General features: G+C 38.4%; 1 protein-coding gene across 17 annotated transcripts in view; it reads right to left on the bottom strand.

Annotated features, from left to right (window-relative positions):
- MSRA (methionine sulfoxide reductase A) overlaps positions 1-26,403 on the bottom strand; it is a 547,769-nt gene that overhangs the window by 275,485 nt on the left and 245,881 nt on the right. The window lies entirely within an intron of this gene.

Below are 26,403 nucleotides of genomic sequence, written 5' to 3'. Positions count from 1 at the left end.
TTACATGCATACAGTAAATGTATTTTCTCTTCCTTATGAGTTTCTTAATAAAATTAATTTTCTCGGGGCGCCTGGGTGGCGCAGTCGGTTAAGCGTCCGACTTCAGCCAGGTCACGATCTCGCGGTCTGTGAGTTCGAGCCCCGCGTCAGGCTCTGGGCTGATGGCTCAGAGCCTGGAGCCTGTTTCCGATTCTGTGTCTCCCTCTCTCTCTGCCCCTCCCCCGTTCATGCTCTGTCTCTCTCTGTCCCAAAAATAAATAAACGTTGAAAAAAAATTAAAATTAATTTTCTCTCGCTTGCTTTATTGTAAGAACACAGTATATAATACACATAACATACAAAATGTGTTAACTATGTTACCAAAAAAGCTTCTGATCAACACTATGTTATTAGTTAACTTTTGAGGGAGTCAAGAGTTATACATGGGGGGTCGGTGCCCCTAACCTCTGCGTTCTTCAACGGTCAACTGTAGTATCAAAACTATCGGGGGGCACCTGGGTGGCTCAGTCAGTTTAAGCCTCTGACTTGATTTCAGCTCAGATCATGATCTCATGGTTCATGAGTTTGAACTCCATGTCAGGCTCTGTGCTGACATCATGGAGCCTACTTGGAATCCTCTCTCTCCCTCTCTCTCTGCCCCAACCCTTCTCATGCTCTTTCTCTCTCTCCCAAAATAAATAAACTTAAAAAAGTAAATAAACTATTGGGAAGCAGTAAAACTGGTTCTTTGTTGGATAGTAATAACTTTCATTATGAGGAAGGAGCAAAAATTTTAAAAACCAATGAACAAAGGAACAAGTTAGAGAACAATAGAATAACAAAAATATTTGAAGGAAGGAACTACAAGATAGAAGCCTAAACTAATGAAACATAAAACAAATTTTCAATGTAAAGAATCCTGAAGCCAAAAACTGATCAGGGAAAAAGGAGAAAGCACAAATAAATTTATTACAAGTAAGATGTGGCCAAAACTACCGATGCAACAAAGATTCAAAAGATGAGAAAAACACTAAAATTCATGCCAGCAAATTTCTTTGAAAAATGTAACTAAAAAAACTGGCCCATAAATAAAAAGAAAGGCTGGATTCTCTTTAATAGCCTTTAAAATATGTATATTGTTAGTTAAATCTTTCCAAAAGGAAAACATAAGGCCTAGAGAGCTTTACAAGTAAATTCGAATAGAACAATCAAGAAATGGATTATCCAAATCTTATACAATCTCTTAAAATATTAGACAAAAGGGAGAATGCTCTCCAGAACAGTCTAGGATGTTGGTATAATTCTATACTAAAATCAGATAAGAACAGTATTTTAAAAAAGAAAATTATAGGCCAATCTCATTTATGAACCAAAATGCAAACCTGACTGCAAACTCCAAACCAAAATTAATAGCAACTGAACCCAATGATACATTTAAAAGCTAAACTTCATGGCCAACTTATTAGGTTTATCACAAAAATGTAATCATAATCATGACCAGGAATTTTTCATTAGGTTGATAAAGTCAGAATGGAAGAGCAAAGGCTAGAATGGCCAAGACTCTCCTTAAAAACTAGTGGACAAAAACCTGTCTTACCAAATATATAATTAATAATTAAGGTGATACATTGGCACACTGAACAATAAATAAAGCTAAAGAAGAAAACAATGAGCCCAGATAGAGACCCATGCAAGTATGTAAACTTACTATACGATAATGGTTACATTATGGAACCCCCAGAACAACTGATTATTCATAAAGACAAAAATAAAATCAGATCCTCACATAAAAAACAAAAATCAATTGTATTTACATTAAAACTTTTCATGTAAAAGGCAAAACTCCTTTATTTCCTTTTAGAAACCAACAGTGGGAAAGATATTTATGATCCTGGGTTAAGGAATCTATGCAAGACACAAAATTCATAAACCATAAAGAAAAAGATTAATAAATTCAACCACATTAAGACTAAGAACTTCTCATCAAAAGATAAAGACTTTTTAAAAGAAAAGGTACCAAAGATAAGAAAAATATTTGCTATACATCTAAGTATCAAAAGATTAGCATCAAGAATACACACACACACACACAAAACAACTTTATATGAGGAAGAAAAAAGACAAAAATCTCAATAGGATAATTAGCAATAGATCAAAATAGGCATTTCATAGAAGAGAAATACAAATTGTCAATAAATATATGAAAATGACTTACAACTCATTAGTAATTAACAAAACACAAATTAAAACCACAAGATACTATTTCATATCAATAGATTTGGCAAAAAAAAAAAAATCATACATTGAGAAAGGTCTAGCCTACGTTGTAAATCAAAAGCTACCAATACTCTACAACTCAAAATTCCAGAATGACCTGTAGGTAACTCTAACACAAGGATACCACGAAATATGTAAGGATGCACAAAGCAGCATCTTTTATAATAGGAGGAAAAAATGGAAACAACTCAATGTCCATCTATAGAAAAATGAAAAAATAAATAACAGCATGGCCATATAATAATACGCCATCAGCAGAAAAGAGGTGATGAACTACAGCTATGTGGCTCAATATGGATGAATCTCAGGAATAAAATGCTGACTGAGAAAAGTAATTCATGCAAGAATCCATACAATAGGACACCACTTATGAAATGGTCCAAACAGGCAAAACTAAATAATATATTGCTTTGGGATACACAAACATGTGACAAAACTACAAAGAAAAGCAAAGGAACAATCAAAACCATATTCAGATAGTAGACAATGCTGGGAAGAAGGCTTGGGGATAAAATTAGGGAGGGTCATGCCAAGGGCTTGGATGTTACTGGTAAAGTTCTAGTTCTTAAGTTGAATGATGGGTTCATTCTATTAAGCTTTACAAATTAAATTCACTTTATATAATACCTTTCATGGATCAAATACTTAATTTTATTTTAAAAGGAATATCTGTAATGTCCCTTACATCAGACTTACATCTGTTTTTATTGAAGAAAAAAAAGCCTATGGATATTAACCTTTATTTTTCATTTTAAGAGCAAGTTATTCTGAATACCTCATCTGAGTATTTAACTTTAATTATACATACAAGCACACAAGTTAATTACTAGTCTACTAATTTTTTTTAACTTGTACTGTGTCAATCTAGAACTGAAAATAATCATTTTCATTAGAAAGGCCAGGATTCAAAACTCTTTTTCCTATTCTATTAAAAGCTACTCTTCAGAAGCCTTGTAAATGATAAAACTCAAAAAGTGGCTTGGACAATGTTCAATGATTCTTGGGAGGTCTCTTCTAGGATGTTAAATATGGTTGCCTTTTGAAATAAACTTTAAAATAAACTAGGTGTTTTCCTACCACAGACGATGCCTTCGTGGAATGATTGGGTTAATTTAAAAATCAGGATCTGAGAGGAGGGCTGTATTGTTCATAGCTTGCAAGGTTCAAAGGCTTCCTGATGATAGCCTTCTGAGGACACTCTAACTTCTTTTCCTCATTTGGGCAGCTTCAGGCCAGGAACCTTGGAGTTGGATGGGGAGGACATGGTTAGCTTCTTCATGCTCTGCTTTATCCCCTTTCTCTGTCACCCTGACCTTTCCATGGTTGAGCCCAGAGAGAGAGAGGATAAGGGAGAAAGAACTCAGCCATATATGGTAGGTGGTATTTGTAATCTGTGTTATGGACTGAATTGTGTCCCCTCATAACTCCTATGCTGAAGTCCTAACCCCCAAGTCCTCAGAATGTGATTATATTTGAAAGTAGGTCTTTAAAGAGGTAATTAAGTTAAAATGAGGTCATTGGGGAAGCCCCTAAATATGCCTGGAATCTTTATAAAACCAGGAGATTAGGACACAGACACATCCAAGGGCAGACCAAGTGAAGACACAGTGAGAATGTGGTCATCTACAAGCTATAGAGAGAAGCCTCAGAAGAAACCTTGATCTTGGTCTTCCAGCCTCCAGAACTGTGAGATAATGAATTGCTATTGTTTAAGCCACCCAGTCTGTGGAATTTGCTATAGCAGTCCTATGAAATTATAAAATACATCTGGTATTGAGTTTCCCTCTATATATGGTAAATGGGTAACTTAAACTTCTTTTCCTCACTGGGTAATTTTGTAGGTTTCCAGGGATCCTCCCTCTAAGAACCTCTGATCACTGCTCCCTGGAGGTGACCACTGCTCCATCCAGCTGCTTACTACTGCCCCTACCTGCTCCTAACCTCTGGGCTTCCAGCAATCCACCCCATAGATTTCTCTGGAGGACTCCTTTTGCACCTCTGTGTGGTCTTCTTGGGAGATATACTTTGTAAAAGATCCCAGACTGGCTTCTTATCACAAGGTCCAATTCTGGAAAACACACACACCTTTGCCCCACCATGATGGGAGAAGCACAACAGATTCCATCCCATGATATCCCTGGTTGTGTCTTCTTTCCATTGCCAGCCAGCCAGCTCTTGCCGCAGCCTTAGCCTTTGCCCTCCATGGGCAGGAATTATACATCAATCCTTACACTTCCCAAATTCTAGGAGCAGATGTGAAATTCCTCAGGTCATCTCCTTGAGTCCTCCTTCACTTGGCTTGAGGTAACAACAAGGTATCCACTTTACTGGCTCTTCTTAGGTACTGAGTGGGAGAGAATGCCTCATTTTCCAACACATCCTCCAAAGAAATCCTCACTCTCAACTCTCCAAAAGCCTGATATAAAGCTGGTATAATGCTGGTATAAAGCATTTTAGCAATTTCCTAGAATGTCCTATAGAGGTGGTCTAAAACCTCTCTGCAGAATGTGGGGCTTGGTGCCACCTCCATTGCTCTAGGTTCTGGGGGGTCTGTTGACCTTGGTGAGTAGAATTTAACATCCGGTTCCACTTGACTTTTGCTCTGCCTCCCTGCCTGGATGCTATGAAGGAATCCATTAGTAGAAGTGACTGAAAGGCAGAAGCCAGATACAGGCTGACACAGGGGTGTGCAGGCTGGTTCTCCACAGTTTTTCCTCTCTGAAGTTTTAGCCCCTGCAGTTCGGCTGGATGATTTACCCCTAGGGAGTGTAGCTGTTCCCAACTCCCCATGTAACAAGGTAGAAGAACTAGCCTGTTTCTCAAAGAGAGAAATTTTAGAATAATCATAGAGGCCAAGGAATGATGAAGCCTGGGATTAGGTGATGGAAGAAACCTGGAGCCTAACTTCTCAAGGGTAGGAGCTAAATCACATTCTGCCTTTGAGCTCCAAGCATCTAAGGTCAGTGCCTTCCATGGAGCAAATGAACATTCCTTTAATGGAATTCTAAATATGAGCCATTAAGAGTCTGACTACCCTGGGGTTTGTGGAGAAACTAGTGAAAATAGAAGGCAACTGATGAATTTTCATTATCTTTTTGACTATTTAAAACGCATTTTGGTATCCATGGGAAATTATTCAATGTCATAATATTACTCTATGCTGTGTGTGAGCCACAGGATTTTGCCTCAATCTCCCTTTCCTGCCAGCCTTTCCCACCACTTTCCTGACACTGTCCCTCACACACTTCTACCCTGACCACTTCCTCCCCATCATCCTCAACCTGTCCAGTGTCAGCCCCTACATGACACCTTTCTCACTGAAATCTTCTGAGTTCTCAGAGCTATCCACCTGGGTCTGCCCTGTAGCTCTCAGCACTTTCTACCTTCAATTAGAATTATCTCCTCTATTTGCAAAAGACATATCAGATGAAGGGTTAGTATCCAAAATCTATAAAGAACTTATCAAACTCAACACCCAAAAAACAAATAATCCAGTGAAGAAATGAGCAAAGACATGAATAGACACTTCTCCAAAGAAGACATCCAGATGGCCAACAAACACATGAAAAAATGCTCAACATCACTCATCATCAGGGAAATACAAATCAAAACCACAATGAGATACCACCTCACACCTGTCAGAATGGCTAGCATTAACAACTCAGGCAATAGCAAGATGTTGATGAGGATGCAGGGGAAGAGGATCTCTTTTGAACTGCTGGTGGGAACGCAGGCTGGTGCAGCCACTCTGGAAAACAGTATGGAGGTTCCTCAAAAAACTAAAAATAGAACTACCCTACAGCCCAACAATTGCACTACTAGGTATTTATCCAAGGGATACAGGCATGCTGTTTCAAAGGGGCACATGCACCCCAATGTTTACAGCAGTACTATCAAAAATAGCCAAAGTATGGAAAGAGCCCAAATGTCCATCGATGGATGAATGGATAAAGAAGACATGGTATGTATATTCAATGAAGTATTACTCAGCAATCAAAAAGAATGAAATCTTGCCATTTGCAACTACGTGGATGGAACTGGAGAGTATTATGCTAAGCGAAATTAGTCAGTCAGAGGAAGACAAATATCATATGACTTCACTCATATGAGGACTTTAAGAGACAAAACAGATGAACATAAGGGAAGGTAAGCAAAAATAATATAAAAACAGGGAGGGGGACAAAACATAAGAGACTCTTAAGTATGGAGAACAAACAGAGGGTTACTGGAGGGGTTGTGGGGGGGATGGGCTAAGTGGGTAAGGGGCATTAAGGAATCTACTCCTGAAATCATTGTTGCTACCTGAATTACCATAAAGTTCTATCTTCTGAACCTTTGTATCCCTCACAGCACCCACACTGACACATATGTAGAATAGCACTTAACAAGCATTGAAAGAATTTTTGTATACGTGTATGTTTTAACAATGTACATACGTTATTCTTCAGTGATGGAAGACACTGACAAAGAAGGTTAACTCATACCTTTGATTTATACATTTGGTCCCAGTTGCTGAACAGTAAAACAAAGTCATGATTTTTTTTTTTTTGGAAAGTAAAAATATGCAGATAAATGCTTACAAACGTTTTTGCAAATCTGCTATTCTCCCATTAGCAAATCATATCTTATATCAAGTCTACAACAATGAGTAAGATAAATGTGATCATCTTATGGCAACACTTCTCTTGTGAGCCCAGCCTTTATTATGACAAGTGTTTGGTTTTGTTTTTAATTTGTTTTTACTTTTGTATGGTAATTGGATGAAATGTCTGAAGACCTATACAGCTACTTGTTTATTCTTCTGGCAAAGTCTCAGAAAGCACACGTTTTATCAAATTGACGTCTCTAAGTATTCAAATCTTGTTACATTTTTGAAGTTCTATTTTCTTATGGAGATTGTTCTTAGACATATACCTTCAAATGAAAAAACAGGATTAATGAACAAGAACTTCAACTTGTGTGTATGAAATGAAAACACAGGGAAGGAATGCCTCTGGGGTTTTAGACACACACCAATAACCATGCAGTTAAATATTATAATCCTAAACCTACATTTACATCATACTTTATGGTTAGCCAAGCACTGTCACATGGGATGGCACACATTGTCAGCTGTCCAACAACTCCCCATGTTTTCTTTGCTTACAGAATATCGATAATGGCAGGCGGTCAGGCAACAGTGGGCAGGCTGGGCCCTTCTGACACACCAGGGGTAAGTTTTGACGGTTTTTACTCTTCATGGCCACTGCATTCCACTTTCCAGTGACTGGTCTAGGCCCAGGCACATGAAATGATTCTAGCTCTAGACACATAAAGGGATGTCTTCTGATGGATTTCTAAGAAACTCCTCCCCTTCTTACAAAAAAAGGACACAAAAATGAAGCATTAACTCCCTTTTCTTGACAGTGGATATTGAAGTTGAGGACCTGGATGCCTGAAACGGTGGCAGCCATCCAGGGCCAGTGAGGGATGCTGCCAAAGCTGAGAATAGCAGAATAGAAAGATAGGAAGAACCTGAATTCTTGATGATTTTTCTTTTTTGAATCACTAAATTAACTACCCTGGAACTTCTTGACTTCCAGTTATGTAAAAAAACAGTACATGTTCCTATTTTTAAGCCAATTTTAGTTGAGATTTCTGTTACTCCCTGCCAAAAGTATCTACATATTGGATCTCATTAAATTCTCACAACAATGGTGTGAAGCAGGCACTTTACAAATGAAGCAAATAAAATAGCAAATATGTAAATGGCTATGCCAAGGTCACATGTCTATAAATGGCATAACTGGATCTGAAACCAGGTCTGATTCCAAATTTGGTGTTTCTTCCCATGAAACCTGATGACACACACAAAAAAGCCTAGAGCAAGAAAACATACTGTCAAATCATCCTGACATCCTTAACAAGTAAGTCTAAGGCAGCCATCATGGAAACAGACTAGCCACTGAGTGTAAACACTAGTTCTGTCAAAGACTCTGGTATTATGGTTGAATCACTTAACATTTCTCAATTAGGAGACTCTTGTTCTTCAACTAAAATTTAAAACAAGTGAATTCAAGACAAATGTGAAAATATTAAAGTGCCAACCATTCGCTTACAACTGTTTGGCACTGTGGGAGCTACACAATAAACCAGACACTAGCTTGTTCTTAAGGAAGTTGTTCACCTGAGAATCTGAGTCATAAGTACTTGAAATAGCTGAAGAAACACACTAAGAATTACATCATATATTAGCCCATATGATGTCGATGATGCCATAATATTAAACAGCACGAAACTCAAAAGTAGCATGGATCCCACTTTTAGGTATCAAATGTCACTAAACAGCCAACAAAACATCTCATGCTACTTATGTATTAGTAGCTTCAGCCATATGAAATTGCTAACATCCAACATTATTCTACTATAAAAAAAATGGCAATTCTGTGCATTTCAACCTTGCTAGACCCAGAGATAAAGCAGAAAATAAAAAGCTTTCGATGTTATGAAGAGTAGGAACATGAACTGGCAAGAGCAATACAATGGATGAGTGTTCCATAGGGGTTTGTGTACAGAGTGAGGTATCAGCACACGGGAGACACTGAACCCCAACTTGTGAAGTCAAGGCAGATTGCCCTAAAGAGGAAATGGCTAAAGTGAGTTCTCAGTGGGAATAGCTTTAATATAACTGATTTCTTAAACCTCTAAGAACGTGTATTTCTAAATGAGTGTTCATACTCCTCCACTTCGATCCCTGGCCATTTTCACCCATTACACATGTCTGTAGAGCCAGCTATTTTATTTTAATTAGTTCTCTTAACAGGGCTATGTTGAGTAGCTACACAGAAAACATGTAATGCATGCTTTAATAATCACAACATCCATCAAGGTGAGAATTAGTATTCCCACTTTTACTAATGAAGACGTAAAGGTTCAAACAGATACCCAAAATTATGTAGCCATTTAGCAACAGAGACTGGAAAACAATACGGTAGGAAAGAAGAAGAAAACAACAGCATGACCCCCATATAATCAATGACCTACATGCTCTTTGTTAAAACAACAACAACAACAACAACAAAGTGGGGAAAATTTAATTCTACTTGAATGCAAAAATCCACTCTGGGCATTCAATGAAGACTACCTGACTGCCACCTAAATGGTACCAATAAGGCTTAAAGCTCTGATGAACTTCAAAGGACCAAGCCAGAGGTCAAATTAGTCAGAAGGGGGCTTAAGATGCTTAGGTCCTTTGGGGGCGCCTGGGTGGCGCAGTCGGTTGAGCGTCCGACTTCAGCCAGGTCACGATCTCGCGGTCCGTGAGTTCGAGCCCCGCGTCGGGCTCTGGGCTGATGGCTCAGAGCCTGGAGCCTGTTTCTGATTCTGTGTCTCCCTCTCTCTCTGCCCCTCCCCTGTTCATGCTCTGTCTCTCTCTCTGTCCCAAAAATAAATAAACATTGAAAAAAAAAATTTTTTTTAAATGCTTTAATAAAAAAAAAAAAAAAAAAGATGCTTAGGTCCTTTGAAATCAACTCAAGAAGAGCACCAGAATTGTCTAAAGTTCCATAAAGAGCTCCATTCACAAATGATAACCATTTTGGCATTTTCTTCCAGGAGTTACCATGAAATTGCAGGAAGGTGGAGATGAAAATGACTTAAAGATTGCAGCAGATTCTGCCAGGTCTGCTCCAGAAATCTACTTCTGCATCTTGGGAAGCCCATCTTAACTGCATTTCTTAGCTTTCCTTGGAGTTAGTGTGGCCATGCGATGGAGTTCTACCAAGAACATGAGCAGGAGCGATGTGGACCATTTTGGAGCCACGGCCTTTCAGCAACATGTTCGCCCTTGCCATGCTCTCTCTGCCCATCTGGTAGACCAGAAGTAAATGACAACAAGCACGGAGTGGGCAGCAGAGTCACAAAATGGAAGCTACCTGATTCTCTGAATCACCATGTGAGAAAAGCTGCCCACCGACTAAGAATGCCTGCTTTGGGCTGTTACATGAACAAAAACTAAATATGTATTGTGTCTGAGCCACTGCACATTTTTAGGGTTTATCTGTCACAAAGGGAGTCCAATCCCATAGACGGTGGCATAACCAGGTCAAGAAACAGGTATGAGGCCTCTCATATACTAAAGAGATTTACAAAACAGATGACTGTGACTGACCACACGGAAACTCCACAGCACAACTTGTGAATTCTTCCAAGGTGCTACCTGCTGCTGTGCCTGGAGCCCAGGGCCAGCCTCCCTCAGTCCAGGGGTACTACTGCATAGCATCTGTGGAAGTGAGATCTAAAGAATAAGTAAAAGAACAATTCAGCAGATTATAAAGTGTTGAATAGGACAGTGAACATCTGAGTTATAAGATATATCAAAATACTGGGCAACATAAGAGGAAGAAATGAAGAATGTTTTTAGAGCTTCTTGGCAAAATATGTATTGCTCTTTGATATGGGTTTTTATTGCCCGTCTAAACAGTTCATAATACAAATCAAATTTATGTCAATAAGGAGCCAAGAAACTATAATTCAGATGACCATTGATTTATAGCAGGGATAGCTCTAAGTATTAAGTTCCTTTTTAGGTTTCCTAAGTGAGGATTGTTAGATATACACCTTCAAGTGAAACAGGATGAAGGAATAAAAAGCTTGATTTATGTGTACATGTAATGAAAACTGTAGGGAAGACACATGTCTGGGGCTTTAGATAAAACTGTAAGTATATGAATGATATTGAGTTACTTGAGACTCTTTGACTTCCAGAAATTACCAAATTGAGGATGTGACCCAAATATCAGTAAATTTGATCATTTATACTTTATACTTTGAAAGGGAAAGGCAAGAACACTACATTGGAATCAGACCCATGAACTGTATTTTTTAAACAGGGTAAGAAATCTTAAAGTTGGATCTATAGAAGAATAGGACTAGATGGGATCTTAGAAAGCTTCCTCCTAGATATCCTAATTAAACATGAGGAGGGGCACCTGAGTGTCCGACTCTTGATTTTGGCTCAGGTCGTGATCTCATGGTTGTGAGATCGAGCCCCACACAGGGCTCTGAGCTGGGCATGGAGCCTGCTTGGGATTCTCCCTTTCCCTCTGCCCCTCCCCAACTTGTATGCATGCATGAGTGCAGTCTCTCTCTCTCTCTCTCTCTCTCTCTCTCTCTCATTCTCTCTCTCTCTCTCTCACACACACACAAGGAAATTTAGGCACAGAGAAGTTGACTCACTTTCCCAAGGTGGCACAGCTTTTTGGTGGGGGGAAAAAATAAAGTAGAGTAACTCCAGATTTGCTGACTCACAGACCTGGGTTCTTTGTCTCTGTTAGTATAAAAGGAAGATCACACAACTTCAAAAAAAGACTTGAACTATACTTCCAATTAGTAAAACTATACTAAGGGGAAAAGAGGTACGACCTAAAATTAGAACTATCGGATGTTGGCCAAGATACATTTTGTAAGAATAACTTAGTTGAGCTTAAAGAAATTATTAAAGACATTTTTTAAACATTGCCCTTATTCCTTCCACTATAAGCCACCATTATTATTATTAAAATCTAGGTCTCAAGTAGTGAGGTATGTACTTTCTTATTTAGAAAAGCTAACAGATTATTTTTAATCATCATAATGGTTATACACTTTCAATTACACAGAGGGAAAAAAATCAAATCTCTTTTAATTCTACCTTTCTTAACCCTGAATGATATTTCTTCCAGATTTCACCAGCTGATACAATTCAGATGAAAAAAAGATCCTTTCTTTATTACTTAAAGAGAGCTGTAAATCAAATGTAGACCTCAGGGGGGGTGGGGACAAAGAGAAGGAGGGAAGACTCATTTGCTTATTAGGTTTCCATAAAAAAATTAAGAATAACAAGCAGATCTAAATCTGCCCACAACTGAAGCCTTGTAACAGTTGCTACTGAAACATTAAAGACTTCTTACAGACAAATTGCAATCAACCTAACTTTCTGTTGTCTCGCATACATACATGCTGCTCCGATTGATGAGATGTTATTAATAAAGGAAGAGATGGCTACAAATTAAAGCAAGCCCTGCTTAATCACATTAATCCAGAGCGAGTCAAAGGCTTCAATTTTCGAAATAATTTTGGGCTTAATGCCTTGGAGATGGGCAGACTGCTCCATTGAGGCAGCAGCTGGTCCAATTTAAGCTGCATTGTGAGGCCGGAATTGTCAGGTCCTTACAGAAACAAGGAAGCCTGACAGTTTTCAGGATGCAACCAAAACTGCTGAGACAAAAGAAATTGCAAGAAATTGAAAGGGCTCTGTAACAATTACAAGGCGGCCCACTGTTGGTGGATTGTATGTGATTAACCAGCTCTCACTGTCAGGACGGGGTGGTATGCACTATTGCGACCGTGCCCCCAGACGGTGAGCCCCAGACAGCTGCCGCAGGAAGCATCGTCGGGGAGCCACTACTTTGGGTTACTGATTAGAAAAAGGCCTGTCCATAGAGAAGCGGAGGAAGCACGACTGTGGAGCCCAGCTCACACATGCCGCCTGTCTCCTCCATTGAGATGGCGGCTGCGCTGATCCAGACAGGGACAGAGGGGCTGGATAGGCAACAGCAAGGAAATGATGCCAAAGCATTTGAGGGACAGAAGGGACCGACCCCTGAGTACCAGAGAACAGGTTTTCAGCAGGAGGATTGTTATTTTCCCGAGCAATTATCTTAATGATTTTCTATGCAACAAAACTAAAAGTAGGTCAAAAAAAAAAAAAGTTCCAGGCTGTGAATCAAGAGATCTAATTTCTAATCCCAGATGTGCAACTCTGTCGTGTGATGTTAGGCAGTCCACTTTTTTCTCTGGGCCCTACTTTCTTCATTGAATCAAGCCACGGTTCTGGCTTCATGTTACATGGCTCTGTGAGCAACAGAGTTGACCAACTGCGTATTTGCCATCGCACCCCTTACACTTCCATCTTTTCTAACATATCGGGAGATACTACCGCACAGCGGCAAAGAGCGGGGCATCATTAGTACGCGTTTCGACACGGAGCAATAAAGGGGCCCTACCAAGGAACTGCTTTGAATGATCTCATTTGTTTTAGCAACCCAATTCTCTAAAATTCCCACGTGTCAGAAAAGAAAACACATCCAGTTTCCAAAAGTAAAATCATCCTGTTAACTCTCTCAGACCAAGCTTGAACTCAGAAAATAAGCCATGAGAGACATAGAAGATCCAAGATCGTAGGCCCAGCTCTTCTGCTGAGAAAACTGTGGACTACATTCCTGAAACTTGTAAGGGGGAATTACCTTGGAGCCCCTTAATTTATTGTACAATATGCTGTTTTCTCATTTTATTGCTTTGGTTGTATGCGGTTTTTTGTTGCTGTTGTTTTTAATGTTTATTTATTTTGAGAGAGAGCATACGAGTGGGGGGTGGGGTAGAGAGAGAAAGAGAGAGGGAGAGAGAGAATCCCAAGCAGGCTCCCACTGTCAGCACAGAGCCCAATGCAGGGCTCAGTCTCATAAACTGTGAGATCATGAGCTGAAATCAAGAGTTGGATGCTTACCCGACTGAGCCGCTGGTTATATATGGTTTATTCAGTCTCTTTGCTGATATTGCTCCTATCTTTTTGGCATATTACAAGAAATTTCTGGGGTGCCTGAGTGACTCAGTCAGTTAAGCATCTGGCTCTTGATTTTGGCTCAGGTTATGATCTCACGATTCATGGGATCGAGTCCTGCACTGGACTCTGTAGTGACACAGTGGAGACTGCTTGGGATCATCTCTCTCTGTGCCTCCCCTGCTCGTGCTTGCTCTCTGAATAAATCAATAAACAAATAAATAAATAAAAGAAATTTTTAGAAAAAGGACACCTGTGGGGCACTCGGCTGGCTGTCAGTAGAGGATGCAACTCCTGATCCTAGGGTTGTGAGTTTGAGCCCTGTTGGGCCTACAGCTTACTTTAAAAAATAAATAAATAAAAAATATAAAAAGTACACCTGGAATATAAAAGACAACAATGAAACCTATTCTAATATTTAAACCGAGAAAAATAATGCCTTTGTGTGTAATGTCAATTCCACTGTTAATATAATAGCTCTGGGAAGCCAAACAATAAACACTGGTCCATATGACATTAGTTCTGAGTGAAATTACTTCATTGGCTTTTAGGACAACTCAAAAGAGAATGGATGGGTGGGCATAATGCATAGAAAGATAAAACAGGGAGACTGATGGATGGATATACGTGCACACTCACTTTAGGAAAAGAGGTATTCCTGAAAAGTCCATAGTTTCTCCACATTGGAATGGGCTTGGAAATCACCTATCTCAACGTCCTACCCCAGCTGTTCTCCCAAATGTGGAGAGTCACCCTACCTTCTGTTGGATCATTCTTAGTGTCAGGATAATTACAACATGTGGCAAGAAGTGTCCAAATTCCTCAGGGAATCTGCCAAAATCCCCCTCCAATACCTTTCACTAGTCTTGTTCCCTCTGAACAACACACAGTAATGATTTCCTCCCTCATGTGGCAGTTCTTCAAATATTTGAAAACAACTAACTCCCCATCTCCCACCATACATACCCAAGCCTTTGACTTAGTATTTGGAACTTAACCCTAATAATATGTTAAAAGGTTTCTGAATAATAGAAGAAGAAGAATATGGAAGAATTACAGAAGAATATAGAAGAATTATAATATATATAATATAATAATAATAGAAGAATAATAGAAGTGGCAGTTATTAAGTCATGGCCTCTTAGCTCCAAATCCACCCTTCTTTCCTGCTCTGTGATAATGGAGGTGGGCTTTGTAAAAAATATTCTATTTTGCCAGATGCCGTGATGTTCAACCTTGTCACTAGAGGGTGTCAGAGGGGCCCTAGAGGAGGAAAGAGTTTTTCTCTACCAGATTCCCCTGTGCTTCCCTCCTCGGACAGGACAGGACTCTCTCCAGTCTTCACCTCCTATATAAGGGTTTGCTCTCAAGGTTATTAGGGAAACTGCCACCTCATCTACCCATAGAAAGCTGCTAAACCCAACTGTTGGCTGTGATCACACTGTCAGCCCCCAGTTAACTTCATCAGGTTTTACTTAAGGTAATGTGAATCATTTTGTTAATGCAAATGAACCCTAACATATAGAATATATTATCTATTTCAGTTGACAACACATTTACATAATCATAATAACATTTTGTATTGATTTGTTGATAAACTCTGCTATAGTTATATAGGAAGAATGAGAGGGGATGAGATGGTGGGAGGCTGATATAAGAAATCTAAGTTTCCATCTATTATTAGCAACTATAATAATTACCATTATTATCATAGTTAAAGCCTACATGATTCTTACCATATATCAAGCAATTTACATATGGTAACTCATTTAATCCTTACAAGAATGTTGGCAGATACAGTAATATTATTTTCCCTCCTTTACAAAACTTGAAATTGAGGCATAACAAAGTCAAATAACCTGTCCAAAGCTTTATACCTACTAGGGAGTGGAATTAATGTCTAAAATGGTAAACTAACAAACAGCAGTGTAAACGTATTATTTTAAGACATGGAGGTCACTAGTAGAAGAAACAGCTAAAATAAAGTACAGACTTCTGGGGAGCAGGATTTAAGGTAGAGTAGAATAAGGAAGATGAATATTGCTTTTACTTTAAATGATAATTGATTTTTATCCATTTGTATATAAATATAAAATAACTCACTGTAAGACTAAAACAAATTCAAATACATTCAATTGAGTGATAACCTGATCATACCTATAACCTCAAATCTATACAGGAATTGTATTTATTTTAAGAATGAACTTCATGAATTTATTTTGCTTTTATTTCATCTACTTTTTTTATATAATTTATTGTCAAATTGGCTTCCATACAACACCCAGTACTCATCCCAACAAGTGCCCTCCTCAATGCCCATCACCCACTTTCCCCTCTCCGCCATCAACCCTCAGTTTGTTCTCTGTATTCAAGAGTCTCTTACGGTTTGCCTCCCTCTCTCCCTCTCTGTTTGTAACTATTTTTTCTACTTCCCTTCCCCCATGGTCTTCTGTTAAGTTTCTCAAGATCCACATATAAGTGAAAACATATGGTATTTGTCTTTCTCTGACTGACTTATTTCACTTAGCATAATACTTTCCAGTTCCAACCACGTTGCCGCAAATGGCAGGATTTCATTCTTTCTCATTGCCAAGTAGTATTCCATTGTGTATATAAACCACATATTCTTTATCCATTCATCAGTAGATGGACATTTAGGCTCTTTCCATAATTTGGCTATTGTTAAAAGTGCTGCTCTAAACATTGGGGTATATGTGCCCCTATGCATCAGCACTCTTGTATCCCTTAGGTAAATTCTTAGCAGTACTATTGCTGGGTCATAGGGTAGATCTATTTTTAATTTTTTGAGGAACCTCCACACTGTTTTCCAGAGCAGCTGCACCAGTTTGCATTCCCACCAACAGTGTTTCTCCACATCCTCGCCAGCATCTATAGTCTCCTGATTTGTTCATTTTAGCCACTCTGACTGGCGTGAGGTGGTATCTCAGTGTGGCTTTGATTTGTATTTCCCGGATGATGAGTGACAATGAGCATCATTTCATGTGTCTGTTGGCCATCTGGATGTCTTCTTTGGAAAAGTGTCTATTCATGTCTTCTTCCCATTTCTTCACTGAATTATTTGGTTTTTGGGTGTGGAGTTTGGTGAGTTCTTTATAGATTTTGGATACTAGCCCTTTATCTGATATATCATTTGCAAATATCTTTTCCCATTTTGTCGGTTGCCTTTTAGTTGTGTTGATTGTTTCCTTTGCAGTGCAGAAGCTTTTTATCTTGATGAGGTCCCAATAGTTCATTTTTGCTTTTAATTCCCTTGCCTTTGGAGATGTGTCGAGTAAGAAATTGCTGCAGCTGAGGTCAAAGAGGTTGTGGCCTGCTTTCTCCTCTATATAAGCAATATAACTGAACAAGTATTTTGTCTACATTTGAATAGACCATCATCCTTCAGGGTTACTTCTATCAATCCCCTAACCCATCCACTTATGAAAGTCATATTTAGGGACTCCCGGGTGGCTCAGTCGGTTAAGTGGCCGACTTCAGCTCAGGTCATGATCTCGCGATCCATGAGTTCGAGTCCCGCGTCGGGCTCTGTGCTGACAGCCCAGAGCCTGGAGCCTGTTTCAGATTCTGTGTCTCCCTCTCTCTGACCCTCCCCCATTCATGCTCTGTCTCTGTCTCAAAAATAAATAAACGTTAAAAAAAATTTTTTTTAAAAAGAAAGTCGTATTCAAATTCAGAAGATTAAAATTTGATATTTGCTAACCTATGGAGTTTCTCCTAAATCTACTGCATATGCAATCATTCATCCATTCATTCACTCGACAAACATTTATTTGACAGCTATTCTATGCCTTGCCCTCATCTAGTCTCTAGTGACTGAAAGATGAGTAAGACACAACCTCTGCATTAAGGAATGTATAGCCTAGAACAAAATACAGATGTGCAAATCTATACACTATAGACATTGGGAGCCTTTACTACACAATTTGTATTTGAGCTAGATCTAAAAACATGCAGAAGTGTGACAGTTAATTGTATGTATCAGCTTGAATGGGCCACAGGGTGTCCAGATATTTGGTCAAACATGATTCTGGGTGTATCCGTAAAGGTGTTTTTAGATGATAGGAACATTTGATTCAGTAGACCAAGTAAAATAGATTGCCCTCTCTAATTCAGGTGGGCCTCATCCTATCAGTTGAAGACCTGAGTAGTACAAAAAGTCTGAGTTAAGAGGGAACACCTCCTGTCTGATTACCTTCAAGCTGGGACATCAGTTTTTTCCTGCTTTCAATCTTACACTCAAACATCAACTCTTCCTGGGTCTAGAGTCTGCCAGCTTTTAGACTGGAACTCACAACATCAGCTTTCCTGGTCTCCAATTTGCCCACTGCAGATCTTAGTACTTGTCGGCCACCATCATCCTGTGAGCCAATTGCTTATAATAAATTTCTTAGTTAGATAGATAGTTAGATCAATCGATTGATCACCATCCTATTGGTTCTGTTTCTTTGGGAAACCCTGATAAATAAAATAAGCCTTCATGAAGTACAAAGTGAAGAAAATAATTTCAGATAAAGGAAACAAGATTTCATCAAGTTTTGGAGACATGAGAGACTCGGTATGTTTGGCTAGCGAGTAGAAGAAACTGAGGAAAGAGAAAGGTTAAATTGTGAGGATTTAGAAGAGAATATTCATGGAAATTAAATAAATCATGTAATGGAGTTCCATGGTTAACCACTCTATAAAAGAAAAAATCCCCTTTGTAATGCTAATAGACAGTTGATAAATCTGAGTTTTTTAATAGAGATAAAACCATTTTTAATTGAATTTACGGGCAGGTGTTTCTTGTATGTAAAATGAACAGTAATCTATTCCAAAAATTATGTGCCTATTTACTCATATTTTATACTCTGCATAATTCCTAGAAAAATGGTTATAAAGAATTTTTATTATCAAAGTTTTCAAACATATACAAAAGTGAAAATAATAGTAAAATAAACCCCATTTACCCACCTATCCTACAGATGCAAAAATTGCCAACATTTGAGCATACTTACTTGAGCATACATACATACTTTTTCTTTCTCCCTTCCTTTTTCCTTTATTTTGTAGTATGTTAAAGCAAATTTTCTCACATTGTTTCACACCTAGATACTTTCCTATATAATTTCTAAGAAAAATAAGGATATTTTTGTTCATAACTCATTATCTAATCTAACAAAATTAGATAGTGTACTTAGTGCACTTAGTTACTTCTTAGCATCATCTAATTTCCAGTCTGTATCCAAATTTCCCTGAAAACATGCCCTCAAAACATGTTTGCCCTCAAAACATGTCCTTTTTGAGTTGTTTTCTTCAAATCAATTTCCATCCATGGTCCACACATCCTATTTGATTGTTATGTCTCTTAAATATTATGTAATTGACAATGCTTTTTTAACTTACTTATATATTTAAGAAATCAGGTCAGTTGTCCTTAGCATATCCTACGTTCTATATTTGCAACATTGCTTCCTAATGAATGGTATGTGTATCATGCAAGCTGTTTCTTTATCGCCTCTTATTTCATGTTAAATAGATGCCAGATCTAAGGTTTTGGTTTTTTTTAGGTTCAACTATCTTAGCAAGAATTCTTCATAGATGGTACTGTGTAGTTCATCTTGCACCAAATCAGGAGATGTATAATGTGTGGCTGTTCCACTTCCAGTAATGCTGAAACTGATCAGAGGATTCAGGGTGTGAGAGCCATCTAACCTGTTCCCAGAAATGTTTATCCTAATGGTTTCAGCAGGGTGAACGTTGCCAAAAGAAACTACTTCATTAGAGGTGATTTTGCTAGTTCTCCAATTACCTCTACATTAATAGCTCAAATTCTTCTATAGAAATGACTTTCAGTCATAAAGTAGAAGAATTAAAAATATCTAAAATAGGAATTACTATAATTAGCATACAATAAATTGCACATACTTAAAATGTACATGAGAAGTTTTAACATATATATCCACTCTTAAAACCATCACCACAATCTAGATAATGAACATATCCCCATCCCTCGCAAATGTTTTTCCCCATTCACCTTTGTAATTCTTCCTTCCCATCCCTCACTGGCCCCAACCAAACATTTCTGTTACTGTACATTAGTTTGTATATCCAGAGTTTTATATACATTGAAGCATACTGTCTATATTATTTTTGTCTGGTTTCTTTCACTCTGCAAAATTGTTTTGAGATTCTCCCATGTTATTATGTGGATCAGTTGTTTATTCCTTTTTATTGCTGAGTAATATTCCATTGAATGCAGGTACCAAAATTTGTTTATACATTCACCTGTTATGGGCATTTGAGATACTTCTCATTTGGGGCTATTATGAATAAGGCTGCTATAACCATTCCTGTATAGGTTTTAGTATAAATGTAAGTTTTCATCTCTCTTGGGTAAATGCGCAGGAGTGAGAATGCCAGTTCATATGGGAAATGTATATTAAACTTTACGATAAACTTCCAAATGGTTTTCCAAAGTGGTTGTGCCGTTTGACATTCCCACCAGCCACATATGAAGAATTCCAGTTGATCTGCATCCTCGCTAGTACTTGGTATTGTCAGTACTTTTGATTTAATCGCTCTACTAAGTTATAGTACCTCAGTGTTGTTTTAATTCACATTTCCCTGATGACTAATCATGTTGAGAACCTTTAAATGTTTTTTATATGCCATCTGTATGTCTTTTTTGGTGACATGTCTATTCAAATCTCTTGCCTACTTTTTAAAAGTTGTTTGTTTCCTTATTCTTTATATAAAAACTTTTATTCTTTATGGAATAGAAAAAGAGAGAGAACTCATAAATGAGCTTAAAGCTATTTACTGCCAGAACAAAAATGTGCACCAGGCAGCTGGGGGTTTGAAATAAAATAAAGCCCTCTTCCAGGGATGAAATGAGATCTCTGCCAACTCAGTGTTTCTGTAGTGGTAAAGCCAAGTGGTGGGGAAAGACGCCTGGCTTTCTATTCTGTTTGGATGCCCGTCTCCTGCTTCACGGATTCCCACACTGCAGTACCTTCAGCTTGGCTTAACAATTTTCTCCTTTTGAAGAAAAACCCATACACCATGAAAGCAAACTTTTCCTAAATTCTTCATGGGGTTAGATCATATACAAATGAACTAATGATATATATTGTGTCAATACTTTATATAAGTGCTCATAAAATCAGACAATTTCAGACACACCCTCCCACGTGACTCTTGATTCGCCTGGACAGCATCCCTCACAAGTGTTTGGAACTAAAGCCGGGTGACATGGTTTTAGTGACTTTATGCTAGCAGTGACCCTGCTAGCAGTCCATGAAAATCTTACATATGACTTTTGGTAGCTGCCACTTTGCAAAATTCTCTTTATTACTTTTTATAATTAAACCTGGATTCAAAATTTCTATTACATGAATAAGGCAACTAGTAGATCATACATTATTTTTTCTATGGATTTTCTTCCAAAAAAGCCACACTCATCATTTCTGTGAAAAACAAATAGAAATTCGGGGCGCCTGGGTGGCGCAGTCAGTTAAGCGTCCGACTTCAGCCAGGTCACGATCTCGCGGTCCGTGAGTTCGAGCCCCGCGTCAGGCTCTGGGCTGATGGCTCAGAGCCTGGAGCCTGTTTCCGATTCTGTGTCTCCCTCTCTCTCTGCCCCTCCCCCGTTCATGCTCTGTCTCTCTCTGTCCCAAAAATAAATAAACGTTGAAAAAAAAAATTAAAAAAAAAAAAGAAAAAAAAAAAAAAGAAAAGAAATGTGGCCTCCCAAAGGATATCAGGTTGCCTTTTATATGGAATCTTGCAGCTGGGTGCATTACCCTGAAACAAAAATAGCTAGTGATAGAAAGGCCTTTAGTTTACTAGTTAGAACAGAATCTGGTATAGTGAAATGCCCAGATATAGATACATAACAAAACTAATTTTTCTAATAGTATTGCATTAAGGAAAGACCAAGCCTCCGATGTGAAAGTTCAATGAGTTTTTCATTTCACAGAAGAATATATTACTTTTATAGCAATGAAAAAAATTTCCTCCTTCATCCTCCAAACAATACTATGTACATCTGCATTGTTTTCTTTGACACTCATAACAAACTCATAATGGTGACCAAGAGGCTCATTTTTCCATGATCACAGAGAGAACAAGTGGGAGCCACAAGGCTGACAGCCAAGTTTTCCACCTGTAAACCCCATGCTATGGTCACTGTGCCTCCTGGTTCCCCCTAGGTAACAGTCCTCTGTTTTCCACACAAGCCTATGCCTGATGCATCCAGAGAACTCAAAGAATTAACAGTGCAGTCCTAGCCTCACAAAAGTGATCCTGTAATCGTTGGTAACTTTTTTTTTTCATAAATGGGTATATGTCATGACATATTTCTGATTCTGCTGTAAGTTCTGTTTCTTTAAGAAAAGAAATTCCTTTAAGCCTTTATTTTCCCACTGAAAAATAGTTGACAAAGGGATATCTTACAATGAAACCATTTAAATGATTCAGAAAAACTGAGAATGGCTCACTCTGTGGTATCATTTCTTTGAGCACAATTGTTTGAGCACAATTGTTTGGATGAATTCTACTCTTTCCCATTATCTGAACACAACGTGTGGCAGCAAATTGCATTTTGTGGTAACAATGCATCTACATTGGCTAGAACTCTATTTTCCACTGCCAATAAAGGAGCAGGAGAAGCATTCAAACCTGGAGACAAATGGCTGTGTGAGGAAACACAGGGAGCACCTGCAAAAGGGTTTGTGGGGTATGCCTTATCTATTTGTAGCAATTGTGTTCAAATCTGCATCTTTTCCAGAAAAACTAAAAATAAGGGTCCCAAGAGGTGGGAAAAGGTTACTACTATAAAGTTGTGTGACAACAGCAAGAAGTTAAATTGTACCTAAATTTCAGGAGGATAACATGAAATAATTCTCTTCCATAGGTTAGCTCAACTAGGTATATGGAGATCCATTTAATGGCTTAGTGTGGTCTACTGAGAAAATCAGCCAGTAGTCTTGCTCAAAAGGAATACTGGGTCACAGCCATATTAAAATCCCATGATGATGTAAAAGAACTCAAGGCCTTAACAGTTTTGAAGAAATGTCATTTGTTTAAAATACTTTATGGTCAGAACGTGTCTGCATGTCTACTAATCTTATTCAACATCAATTTACAGAGATCTTAGTTATATGTCAGGCACTGTTCTAGATGATAAGGACAGAGTGGTGAACAAAGCAGTTACTAAGGTAGATATTAAACAAATAATTTGTCAGAAAAGAGAAGGACGGTGCTGTGAGAATGCACAATGGGGGGGCACCTAATCTAATCTAGGGAGTAGATGGGGAGGTGCCACACAAATCAAACACTTAAGAGTAATGCCTGGAATAATGGAATAATGTCTCTCCTCATCTCTTCTACTCTCTTTAGAAATCATTTTTCAGCAGCATACTTTCCACCCAAATGTCTTGAGTGCCAATAAAAGCTATTTTGTTAGATAAGAAATGGAGTGCTCCTATTCTGTTTAACAATGAATAAATGAATGGCTTGTTATAGTTGGAACAGTGTGATACAGGTATTCATATACACATCCATCTCTCCCATCTCTCCTATGAATTCCTTTAATACAAGGAATGCCCTTCTCATCTCTACATTTATTCACTCAGTTGTTTATTCATCAAACATTTATTAAATGGCACTCAGATTATAAAGATAAATTTAATGTCCTGGCTCTGAAGGAACTCCTGCTCCACATAAGGAGGAAGATAATCTTTGAGATGTAGAGGAAGATATACAATAAGTAATGAGAAGGAGACAGACCTAACCTGGCCTCGAGTTCTGGGGGTGAGGTTAGGAAAGACCCCCGGAGGAGGTAAGGACATTTTCATGATGCCTTCCTAAAGAATACATGCAAGCATTTTTGTCCAAATGAAAGGATGCATGGCCCCGACCCATTAACAGTAACACTGTACATGTATAGAACACATTCTCCTAGCATGCCCATGCATGCACTAAAAAGATATTCTCATTTAGCAGATAAAGAAATTGGTGTTGGGAGAGGCTAAAGGACTTACTCATGGTCGTGCATAGGTGTAAGGTCAGAACACAAGCATTTCCATCTTCTGACACCTATCCTACTCCCCCTTTCTGTACATCTCTATTGCCTTTCAGAAAGCAAGCACACCCCGATGGCCAGAGAGCAGTGGAAGACTGAATACTAGAGACTATAAAGAATCCCCAGGGATGAAATGACTAGCTCCAATACCAATTACCTGTGTCATGGGACTTGAGTCATACACTGTATGTTATGGTCAAGAAGATGGTGCTAAGAACTCCTCCTCCTCCTTTCATAATTACAAAGACAAGCACGGATAAAACCCCAGATATCCCTACATGGCCCTATTCATTCTCTCCAAATCAACTCCTTCTCTGTCCATGAGCTGTTCTCATGAGCCACTGGCGGCTCCCCTCCTGCTGGGTCTTCACAATAAGAACCAAAACAAACTTCTCTTTTGGCTGTTCCTATGAATGGCAAAGAGAATGCCCCACATTGCTTGGGACATAATTATATGATTGATTAAGCACCGCATCCTCTCCAGGAATTCTAAAGTGCCATAATTACCACAACAGGAGGAGGTGGAGGTAAACAACGTGCAATCATAGATGTTGACAAGGTTTTAAACTTCAATCCAGAACTATGTTGGTCCCCATTAAAAGGGAAGAGGCACACTTCTTACTACAACTATGTTCATATCAAGAAATAGAACAAACTATAATCAAGAATATAATCAAGAATATAACAGAACACTGATTGCCCTTAATGACCTTATTATTCTTTCATTAAATGTATTATGAAAACTGGGCAATGTATTTTAGTGGGTTTTTTGAGTGATGTATATATTTAATGTATGGTTGACCTCTGCATTTACATATGACAGTGCTGGTAGAAGATTCCTGTCATCGTGTGTGAATAAAGACTCCACGTGTCTTTTACTATATTGCACGTATGTCATAAGAGTATGGGGTTCTTGCACCATAAACAAAAATTAATTCAAAATGGGTCACAGGCCCACGTACAAATGCATATGGTAAACTATACAACCTCTAGAAAAAAAAAAAACTGGAGAAAATCTTTGTGAATGTGGGTTAGGCAAAGATCTCTTAGACATGATACTATATCTAGAAGGATGATCTAAAAGAATAAATTGATAGGCTGAACTTCATCAAAATTTAAATTTCTACTCTTCAAAAGATACTGTTAAAAGAACGCAAAGACAAGCCACAGACTTGGAAAACTTACTTGCAAAGTATGTAACTGCTAAAGGACTTGTAATCTTAATACATATAGAACTCTCAAAACTCTAAAATAAGAAAATCCCATAGAAATGTACAAAAGAGTTGAACAGACATTTTTATGAAAGAAGGTACATAGATGGCAAGTAAGCACATAAAAAATACTTGATATCATTTATTCATTAAATAAATACAAGTGAAAATCACCAAAGGGGTATCTTCTACATCTATTAGAATGGCTAAAACTAAAAAGATTGACCATACCAAGTGTTGGTGAAGATGTAGAGGAACTGGAACTCCCACTGGAATACAGCTTGGAAGTTTCTGAAAAAGTTAAACATGTACCTACCATGTGACTTAGTCATTCCATTTCTAGGTGTCTTTCTAAAATAAATGAAGATATATATATCCACACAAAGACTTGTACATGAATGTTTGTGGTGGTGTTATTTGTAATTGGCAAGAACAAAAATAATCCAAATGTTCACCAACGGGTAAATGAATAATGTATCTACACAATGGAATATGATTCAGCAATAAAAAGTCATCCAAGAACATGGATGCCTCAAAACAATTATGTTGAATGAAAGAAGCCAGAGATAAGAGAGCACATATTGTATGATACCGTATAAGATTCTACAAAACACAAACTTATCTATAGTGACAGAAAGCAGATCAGACGTTGCCTAGGCATGGGGGGTGGGGAACCAGTGGTAGGCATGGCAGGGGGTGAGGCGGATGAGGGAGGCAGGATAAGAGATTATAAAGGTACGTGAGAAAACCTTGGGGGTGATGGATAGGTTCAATGTTTTGATTGCAGTGATAGTTTTACAGTGTATATTCATATGTTAAAACCTGTCAAATTATATACTTCAAATATGTGTATTTCACTATATGTCAATTACATCTCAAGAGAGCGGTTTCTAAAAAATTAATATATTTTTTAAAAGACCAGGGTCCTGCTCTAGTCTCTGCTATAGTCTAGCTGTCTGACAATGGTAAGTCATTAACTTTATTTGAGTTTCTATTTCCCACTGAGTGAAAAGAAATGATTCCAAAGTCCCCTCCAGCTCTGTTAATTTGGTTGAGGCATGGGTCACTTGTTCCAGCAGTCATCACAGTCTGTGACAACCTCAGGCGCTTTCAGTCAGCCTAAAGACCCAACATAGAGGGAGTGCCCCAAGCTGCCCGCTGCGTGGAAGCCCCAGTGACATATCTGTCTTGCCTGAAACACCCATTGGTTGGCATCTTGTGTAATGTACACAAGCATATACCTCTTCCAGGAACCAAAAGTCAACCTTGATTCC

This window comes from Leopardus geoffroyi, chromosome B1 (assembly GCF_018350155.1).
Source record: "Leopardus geoffroyi isolate Oge1 chromosome B1, O.geoffroyi_Oge1_pat1.0, whole genome shotgun sequence".
NCBI lineage: Eukaryota > Metazoa > Chordata > Mammalia > Carnivora > Felidae > Leopardus > Leopardus geoffroyi.
Note: the sequence above shows the minus strand (reverse complement) of the source record. Positions and strands in the feature narration are given on the sequence as shown.